Source organism: Macaca thibetana, chromosome 14, assembly GCF_024542745.1.
Source record: "Macaca thibetana thibetana isolate TM-01 chromosome 14, ASM2454274v1, whole genome shotgun sequence".
NCBI classification, from domain to species: Eukaryota; Metazoa; Chordata; class Mammalia; order Primates; family Cercopithecidae; genus Macaca; species Macaca thibetana.
In genome coordinates, this window is record NC_065591.1 from 28,979,668 (window position 1) to 28,989,044 (window position 9,377).

At 48.2% G+C, this 9,377-nt stretch overlaps 1 long non-coding RNA gene across 1 annotated transcript; it reads right to left on the bottom strand.

Annotated features, from left to right (window-relative positions):
- Positions 1–3,175: 3,175 nt before the first annotated feature.
- LOC126936628 (uncharacterized) lies at positions 3,176–9,091 on the bottom strand. The gene is made up of 3 exons (XR_007719463.1): positions 8,941–9,091; positions 6,012–6,084; positions 3,176–3,250 (listed from the first exon to the last, which is right to left on the bottom strand). It is a non-coding gene; the product is annotated as an uncharacterized LOC126936628 (long non-coding RNA).
- Between the last annotated feature and the right edge of the window lie 286 nt (positions 9,092–9,377).

Here is a 9,377-nt window from a genome sequence, read left to right on the forward strand (position 1 = left end):
GTGATGATGGATTGTTTGTAGATACCGTATTTCTGGTTGGCCTGGCCCTATCTCAGAAGGGCCTCCGGGCTGTATCTGTTGATCTCAAAGGAAGTTGGCTCATTCACTGCTTGTCTGGTTTCCCAGTAGTACTTTGTGTTATGAAGCAGCTGTATACAAACTGTCCCTTCCTCAGGGAGTGGCAAGGTTTGGATATCCAAACTCCATCCACAAAAGGACAGTGATCAATCTCACTGGTGCCTGTGCTGGCTTGCCCAACACATCCCACCTACCCACCCACCAACAGGGGTCAGCATCTGCCTCAATCCTGATCAAATGCATGTGCCACAGGGATCGTCTCATGAATGTTCATGATTCCAATCAGCCAATCTGAGTCTGTCCCTGGGGCTTTCTCTGCTGTAACCAATAGAGACCACCTCCTGCCTCCAGGCTCTGACAGCCAGGCCAGTGATGATGGGGTCCATCTTCCTGCACACCGAAAGCCTGTCTGCAGTTGGAGAGGCCATCTAGACCCCAGAGGTTGGGAAGAAGATGAGAAAATCTCGGTGCCTGATGCCAATCCCACTCTTCCTCCTTGTGTATTCATCAGGACGGACCAGGCTTGTGTTAAGGTGTACCCAGGATTTGTTTTAATCAGGAATGGTAAGACTCACAGGCACAGAGGTGGTTGTCATGAGGAAGAAGTCTGTGCTCACAGAACCCTAGAAACAGGAGGCATGGCATGCCACATAGGGCCACGTGGGGAAGGACCATCTTTTTGGGGCTTTTGGGGAAGTTGGAAACAGATGATCCTTTTCTTTCCTGTTTATCATTAAACGTTGAGTCACTTGTCTCTAGGAAGGGGACTTCTTATTTACCCCTGGGTTGGGAAATAAATCGTGACAGCAGCAAGCAGACAGCAGAGAAGCGTGTGATCTGAACATTTGTGGGATGCCGTAATCCCTGGAGGAGCCCTTCACACTGACCCCATGAATGGCCCTCAACACATGCGCGAGCAAGGAGCAAGCATTCAGAGAAGTGCTCTCGCAGTACTCCAAGGAAGAGGCTGAAATTTGACTCAGCAAAGCCCAGAGGGAAAAGGGAAAGTGGTTTATGAGTGTCCTCAGGAGCTATCACATCCTAGACACTAGGCACTTTCATCTAAATGACTCTCATGACCCCAGTGTTGTCAGTGATCCTCAGTCAGTGGATCAGACTTGTCCCTTGGCATAAAGAGGGTAGCCAGTCACTCCTGGTCCCCTTCAGAGGGACCTTTTGAGAAACAAATGTAGCCAATTACTTATATAACCCCAGGCACTCTGTCCTGAATCCTGGGTGCTCCACCACCGTGGAGAAATAGGTTAGTCCCAGACACATGACACCAGCCTATGAGGCAGCTCCGGGACTCAGCTTCTCGAGCATCACAATTTCAAGCTGGGAAATAATGGCAACACCTGACAAAAAACACAACCCAATGCAGTAGCCATCAAGCAGGAAGTCTGAGCACTCTACTCCCAGCTGTGCCTTGCCAAGCAGTGGCTGCTGTCTGTTGGGTCCAGGTAGCAAGTCAAGATCAGTCTAAGGACATTCCATCTCCATCTGGCATCAAACCACCCTGCTCACTGTGCCAGGTGTTCTCAGGATTTGTTTTAATCAGGAATGTTAAGACATAAGGCACAGAGACATGGAAATGATTATCATGAAGGAAGAAGTTTGTGCTCAGAGAGTCTAGAAGCAGGAGGTGTGGCACACGGGGCCACGTGGTTCAGAAGGATAAGTGTTGGTCAGGAGGCAGGGAGAGGGGAGAGCATGGCCTCAAGCCTTTATTGGGGTTTTCATAGGAAGGAATGGTTAAGACAAGGTATATATGCTCACTAAGTTTAGGGTTGGATAGTTTGAATAATTTGGGTGGGTTCAGGGCCATAGGGATGGTCCCTAGTCGTCTGGCCCTAGGGTGACTTAGGGCAAGGGGAATATTGGCTTGGCATGTGAAAGTTTGGTTTTAAAAAGAAGAAGATGGTTGGGAGTGTGGGCTCTGGATTAGTTGGTTTGTGCATCAAAGGCATGCTCCCAGGAGAATTGTTTGTGCGTGCGCTCTCTCTCTCTCTCTCTCTCTCTCTCTCTCTCTCTACCTCTCTCTCTCTCTCTCTGTCTCTGTCTCTCTCTAGGAATTTGCTAGCCCTGGATGGGGCGGCTTCTTTGGATCAACGACCCAAATGCTAGAGCATGAAGAATACAGAAAATAAGAACATATACTCAGTACAAGGTTATGCTGCAGTAACAAACAATCCCAAGGTTGTCATGGCTTTTTACACAACTCAAGTTTCTCTGCCAATGCTGTACATTCACTGCAGGTTGGAGGAGAAGGGTGGGTATTCTGCTCACTGTAATCACTAAGGGCCTAAGATGATGGAAGCTTCATCTCAACACATGCCTCCACAATCACCAAGGCAGGGAAAGGGACTATGGCAAATTGTACCTGTGATCTTAAAGCTGCTGCCCAGAAGTACCAGTCAAATCATGTGGGCACATCTAACCATGAAAGAGCAGAGAAGCTGAATCCTACCATGTGCCAGGACGGAAGAGAAGCGGGATATTTGTGATTAGTCCGGATGACTACTGACAACTGTCATTGGAACCAAAAGATTCCTCTTTTGCTTAAGCAAAAGGAAGAAGAATTGTTCAAAAGAATTGTGGCCGAGCGCAGTGGCTTGTGCCTGCAATCCCAACATTTTGGGATACCAAGGCGGGCAGATCACTTGAGGCCAAGAGTTTGAGACTGGCCTGGGCAACATGGTGAAACTCTGCCTCTGCGTAAAATACAAACATCAGCTGGGCATGGTGGTGTGTGCCTGCAGTCCCAGCTACTCAGGAGGCTGAGGTGGGAGGATTGCTTGAGCTTGATCAAGGTGGCAGTGAGCTGAGATCGCACCACTGCTCTCCAGCCTAGGTAACAGAGTGAGACCCTGTCTCAAAATAAAAATAAAAAAGAATTGTAATAATACATGCCCTGACACCCAATTTCAGCTTTTTTCTCATGATATAATGATAAATCTCCTCACCTGTGTGGCACATGAGAGCACTTGAAACGTTTCCTTAGATACCATCTTACCTCTTCACACAACCTTCTCAGGTTATTGGAGCATCCATTCACAAGTATTTGTGCATTTTACTGAGGAGAAGTCAGCTCAAAGTAGTCCGGGGCTGAGCTGGAACTTGTATCTGGGGCTTTCAACTCAAAAGCCTGTGGTTTCTCCATTCCTGCCTCAACCTGGGGAAGAGAAAACTCATGATTCTTTACAGATCACCTAAATTTCCCCTTAATTTGGCAACTTTCGGCTCACTCCGCCATCAGTCCTGCCTCACCATCTCCATCCAGATCATGGTCATTTTCCTTTGCCTCCCTTTTCTGGTCATTTTTAGGTCCAAAGACAAATTGGCATGAGGACCAGACATTTGGGTTCTTCCCACACAAGCCAGTTATCTAAATACACACAGTGGGCACCATGTCCAATAGTCATTAGTCAAGCTCTGTGGTCTGGTATTTACAAATTTCCAGGAAACGAGTCCAGCGTGGTGCGAGAGGCTCTCCGTTACTTTGTTCAGTAAGCTGAGATGTTATCAGAAATGATAGTTTTCTAAAAAATTATTATTTGTTTTAATACTTTAATCTAGAAACCATTGGCTACCTAGCATTTTGAAAGTTTTCCAGTGGTTGAACATTTACAAGAACAATTGCCAACCTGTGACCATTGGCTTCCAAATATTGATCGTTCCTGAACATGCTCTTACCAGCATAATGTTGACCTTTACACAACTTCCTTCTGTCTTTGGTGCTCACATTTTTGTGATTTAATCGTCCTTTTTACAAGTACTTCAAGAAAAAATAAAGAATATTTTCTAATAGTATTCCCTGGTTGTTGTCAGAGGACCCTAATCTCTAAGGAGAGGGAATGGTCCTTTATTTGGGGAAGTGTCAAGAGTTCTTAAAGGTAAGTTTGAGAGGCTGAGTTTCTATTAGCCCCAGGCCCTTGGGAAAGTCTCTAATGGGCTTTTAGGTCTCATCTGTAAGTAGAGATAAGATAACTCCTTCAGTAATGCATCCCATAAATTTACAGTAAACTGCATAGACCCACAGGCTGAAGAATGGAACTTTCTTGGCTATTGTTATCAATGTTGAACTAGCCATATGACCTAAGACACATACCACACAGTAAAATACAATACTGTCCCAACAAACTGAATGATAAATTAGTTGAGAGATGCTTTTGGGTATCAGAGGGCATGGGGTCATTGTTATACACATGCTGGATCCCCAGCTCAGGGGATGGCCTCTGGTTAGAATTTCAGGAACTCTGATAAAGCTCTTGCTCAAGATATTTTTGCTTATTTGCTTATTAAACATCAGGGAGGAAGAGCCACTGTATTAGGATATTGATTTGGCTGCTTTAACAAAAGCCCAGCTTCTGTGGATTAAAGAATTTAGAAGTTTCTCTCTATGTAAAAGTCTGAGCTGGTAGGAGCTTTGAGCGAGTAGGATGGTTCTGCTCTGGTTCATAGACTCGGAATCCTTCCCTCTTGTTTCACCAACCACCAGGTACCACCCTCATTGCTGTGAGCAAAGCCTGTGCGCCATCACCCTCCAAGTCTATATCCCAGCCATGGGAAGGGGGAAGGGGAAGACGAGGAGGAGGAGGAGGGTATACCCCAGAAATTGCCACATTATTTTCACTCATGTCCCACTGGCCTCCATCACATAATCTATACTTAGCTGCAAGATAGGTTGGGAAATACAGTCTCTGCTGGGTGGTCTTGTGTGTAGCTAACACGTTGGGGTGGGGGAGGGCAGGAGAATAAGCCAGTGGGTTTCTTGATTTTACTGAAATAGAGCAGATAGAGACAATTCACAGGTACTGTCATAAACACCCACTCAACTGACTACAGCTCAGTGTGGCTTAATTTATCAGTTACTTTCCCGGAAGCAGGTTTTCTGCAGGAAGAGAAAAGAACAGAAAGGAACTGTGCGGTGGTGGGGAGGACCGGGTGGTGATGTGGGTGCTTCTTGAGGACAGAGACCATGTCTCATTCACTTGATATCCATGATAGCTTCCACTGTGTCTGGCACACAGTAGATTGCCCCGTAAATGTCCCTTTGCATCCCACTTCTTCCACAAACTCGCAGGATTTGACCTGTGTAGTAAACCATGCCTGAATTAGATTGAATGCAATATAATGGCAGACTGACAGAACTCACGCTCACTAGAATTGCTCTTCCTAAATCGACCTCAGCTGGGCCCTAATTCACCAACTAGGTGATTTCATCATTCTCCACCTTTCTTTCATTCTCCAGCATTGATTTCTGAGTCTGTGAGTGTGGGAGATTGGTTCATAGCAGTCTCCCAGCCACACTGTTTGGCTTGGGTAGGAAGAGGTAGGGATTGGGAACTCTGGGTGAGGGTAGGAAGGAGCTGCTGCTGAGGTGGTAAGTGAAGGGGCAGATGTGGACCTTCTGAGCTCCTGCCACTGCAGAGTTCAGGGACCAGCACTTCCAAGGGGTCAGCAAAGTCTCCAACTGCTGGAGGAGGGCAGGAAAGAGGCAGTAGCCCTGGGCCTGAGCAGAGGTGGCCGCACGGTCACCAGGGCTTTGCCCTGCCATGCCGTCTCTCTGGAAGGCCTTCCCTTAATCCTTCCCTAATTCCAATTCATGCTTCTGAGTTCAGCAGCAGCACCTAACAGGGACCCAGGAAGTCAAATTAACTGGCCTGTCTTCTCCACCTGCGTTTTCTCCGTCATTCCTCGGCACACTGCATTTTAATAGTCTGTGTCTGTGCTTTCCCCCACACCCTGTTCACCTTTCTGTTCCCCACACCTGAGCGCACAGATAATGGGCAGCTTCTGTGGGTACCGAGAGTTTCCTGGCAGCAGCTGACTGTAGTGTATCCCTGGGGCTACTTCTATAAAACAGATCATCGGTCAAGGGGCCAGAGCCCGTTTGGTGACCCAAGGTTCTCATGCGCAAAAGCCAAACTCACCTGGGCGCAGCTGGAGCTTGCCTGAGATGCCCAGCAGATGGCGCAGTCGTCCTCCTTATCGTCCCACTCTGGCCTAAAATCGGAACAAAGACCAGGAAAGCTGGGGGAAGGTGGGGTAGTGGGCAGGCCTCTCCTAGAATCCTGCAAGGGGAGAAGCTTCCTGCAAAAGAAGCCCTCAGGCCCAGGCCCCTTCACCTACAGAACTCTCCCGCTCAGGCCCTGGGCAACATAGGCAGAGAAGGCAGAAGACAGAGCAGGCAGGGCAGGCCCACCCAGGGCGCCCGCTCAACATGCTCCCCAGGCCCAGCTGCAGAAGCCCCCAGGGTCTCCTCGGTGCTTTTGAGATGCCACCATTAGGGCCCATTAGATACAACTCTTCCAGATCAGGTTTTGCTCACGGCAACCATGCAGGTCCCACAGTCTGTCCACAGTGGAACTTTCTACACCTGGACAGGTGGTGGAGCCAGGATTCAAATTTAGGGGTGCTTAGAGCTAAGTCTCAGTTTCTTCATCTCTAAAAGAGAGAGATGGAGAGTATTTTTTCCTGACAATGCTGCTTGGAGGGGATTCATTGTACATGAAGGTGTCTGAGAAATAAAAGATGCCGAATGTTGGTTTAACTTCAAATATGTACACAGGTGCCTCCACTGGGGTGAGCCCTTCCACAGCTCACAGGATTCGTGAGTTCTTTTCTGAGAGTAGCTTTGATGTGATGGGGTTGGGGGCGGGGGTGGGGACATGGCAAGGAGCCCTTGTCACCTCTCATCTGGACAAGTCCAAAGGCCTCCAAACTGGTTTCCTGCCTCCCATCGTGCCATCCCTCTCTCCCTGCCTCCCATCCTTCCTCCTCATTGCTGCAGGTGTCTTGCAAATGGAAATCTAATGTCACTCTCTTGCCTAAAATACTTAAACAAATACTCAGAATAAAGCCCAAACTCAGAAAAATATTATTCAGTGTCCTTTACAACCTGATTTCTGATGACATTTCAGTCTCATGAAATAAAATTAAGAAATGGACTTAAATCAGAATCAGCAGTGCCCGGACCAGGGGCTGGAATGGGTCCTGGGTGAGGATTCGGGTCAGCTCTGGGCCTCAAGGCCGGAAGGAGTGACAGGATGAGGAAGAAGGGAAGGAGAGGGCTTGGTAGCCCACATTGTCCAATTCTCGATCTGCCTTTTCTCGAGGGCAGGGCCTGGGACAGTGCCTGCAGTCACAGATACTCAGTCAGGATTTGTTGAATGCATGTAGGAATGAAAGAACAAATGAAGGAAAAAGATGACTATCCTGACAGGGACTAGGGTTGACTGAGTGGTCACTGTCAGTGCCACCAGCCACTGGCTTTTGCTAACCTCAGAGGCTGGAAGGGGCACTGCTGGAGGACAGTGAGGCTAAAGAGAGCTCATCTCAGCTGCACCATCTGGGACCCTGCTCTAGGGGTTTGGGTAACGGTGGCATCAAGGGCAGAAATCCCAGAGCCTGCTATGCCCACAGCCTCTGAATGCTCTGTCCCAAACCTCCCAAGAAAGTCACCCGGGCTGCAGAACCCCAGGGAAACCCCGTGGTCGTCCCGGGTGCGTGGGCATGGCTGCCGGCCATCTGTTTCCCAGGACGGCTTTCTCCCTGGCACAGATGGTGAATCCAGACTCCTCTCTCCCATGTCACACAGCCAGCTGCGGAAGACACTGCATTGCTGCACTCTCTGCCTGGTGTCTTTCGTGACCCCATTTTCCACATCATTCGCCTCCACTCCTCTCCATATGTTGATTTCATTTCAACCTTATCCAAAACGAACTCCTCCCTCTGGTTGGTCTCTTGAGCCGTGTCACAAAATGAAATTCAGAGCATCTGAGGCAGTGGGAAACTCTTCTCTTGGCTTGTTTAGCAGAGGCATGGGTATTCCCTTCATCCCCCCTCACCACCTTAGCTCATCCTCATCATGATCTCTCACCTGGAATACTGGATGCGCTTCTGAAGAGCACCCTGCACTGACCTTGTCCTCCCCAAGTCCAACCTTCTCAGTGCAAACTTGATCTAGTTTTACCCCCCAAACCTGGTCCGACCTTCCGAGGCTTCTCCATCTTAGTAAATAACAGCTCCAACCAGAGACGTGGGAAACATCACTGCCTCCTTCTCTGTCTGCCGCTGCACCCACCATTTAATCCATTAGCAAGACTTGCCGGTTCTCGATCCAAAATATACTCACATTGGTCCATTTCTCTCCATCTGTGCACCAACTTGGTTAACGACTCTGTCATTTCTCACCTATGGTAGCCTCTAAGCATGATGACATCTGCCCACCTCTGCCTCCTGAGCTCATAACACTTTCCTTAGCACTCCATTCACACCAACCTTCCTTCAGTTCCAAGTGTCCTCCAAAGTCTTTGCAGCCACAAGACCTGTGCACTCACTGCATCCGCCACCCACCCATCCCTCGCCCTGCTCCGAACTGTAACACTCTTTCTCCCGCTCTTGACAAGACTGGGTTCTTCCCATTTTTTAAAGGCTCATCTAAAAGATCACTTCCTTAGAGAAACTTTCTCAAGCTATGCTCTCTAAAGACGATTCTATCTTTTATTCTGAATCACAGCATCCTGTTCATTTCTTGCCCCTCACCACCCCACGCCACGGAAAGTCTTATTAATTCGGTGAACTGATGTGCATTCTAATTTATTCACCATGCTCATTTTCTGTCTCCCCACTGGAGACATGAAGATGAGAAACTTGTCTATCTTGTTCAATGTTATATCTCCATAGCCTAGCACAGAGTACATGCTCAATAAATATATGCTAACTGAATGTAATAAGTGAACGGATGATGCATCATGGCTCTGTCCTGCTTTTCTCTGTCAATGGTTTCCCGTTGTCCCCAGTATGCTATCAAAACTCCAGACTCCATAGGGCTCCATTAGAGTTTCTTCACGAACTTACCTCAGCTCACCTTTCCAATGTCCTCATTAGGTTTATGGAGAATTGATCTGGAAAGGCTCAAGCCATAATGGGTTCCATGGTGCAGACAAGAGCCCTGGCCTGGCAGTGAGAAAAAGGGACATTGAACAAATGATCTTTTTTTTTTTTTTTTTTTTTTTTTTGAGACGGAGTCTCGCTCTGTCACCCAGGCTGGAGTGCAGTGGCCGGATCTCAGCTCACTGCAAGCTCCGTCTCCTGGATTTACGCCATTCTCCTGCCTCAGCCTCCCGAGTAGCTGGGACTACAGGCGCCCGCCACCTCGCTGGGCTAGTTTTTTTTTTTTTTTTTTTTTTTTGGTATTTTTTTAGTAGAGACGGGGTTTCACTGTGTTAGCCAGGATGGCCTCGATCTCCTGACCTCATGATCCGCCCATCTCAGCCTCCCAAAGTGCTGGGATT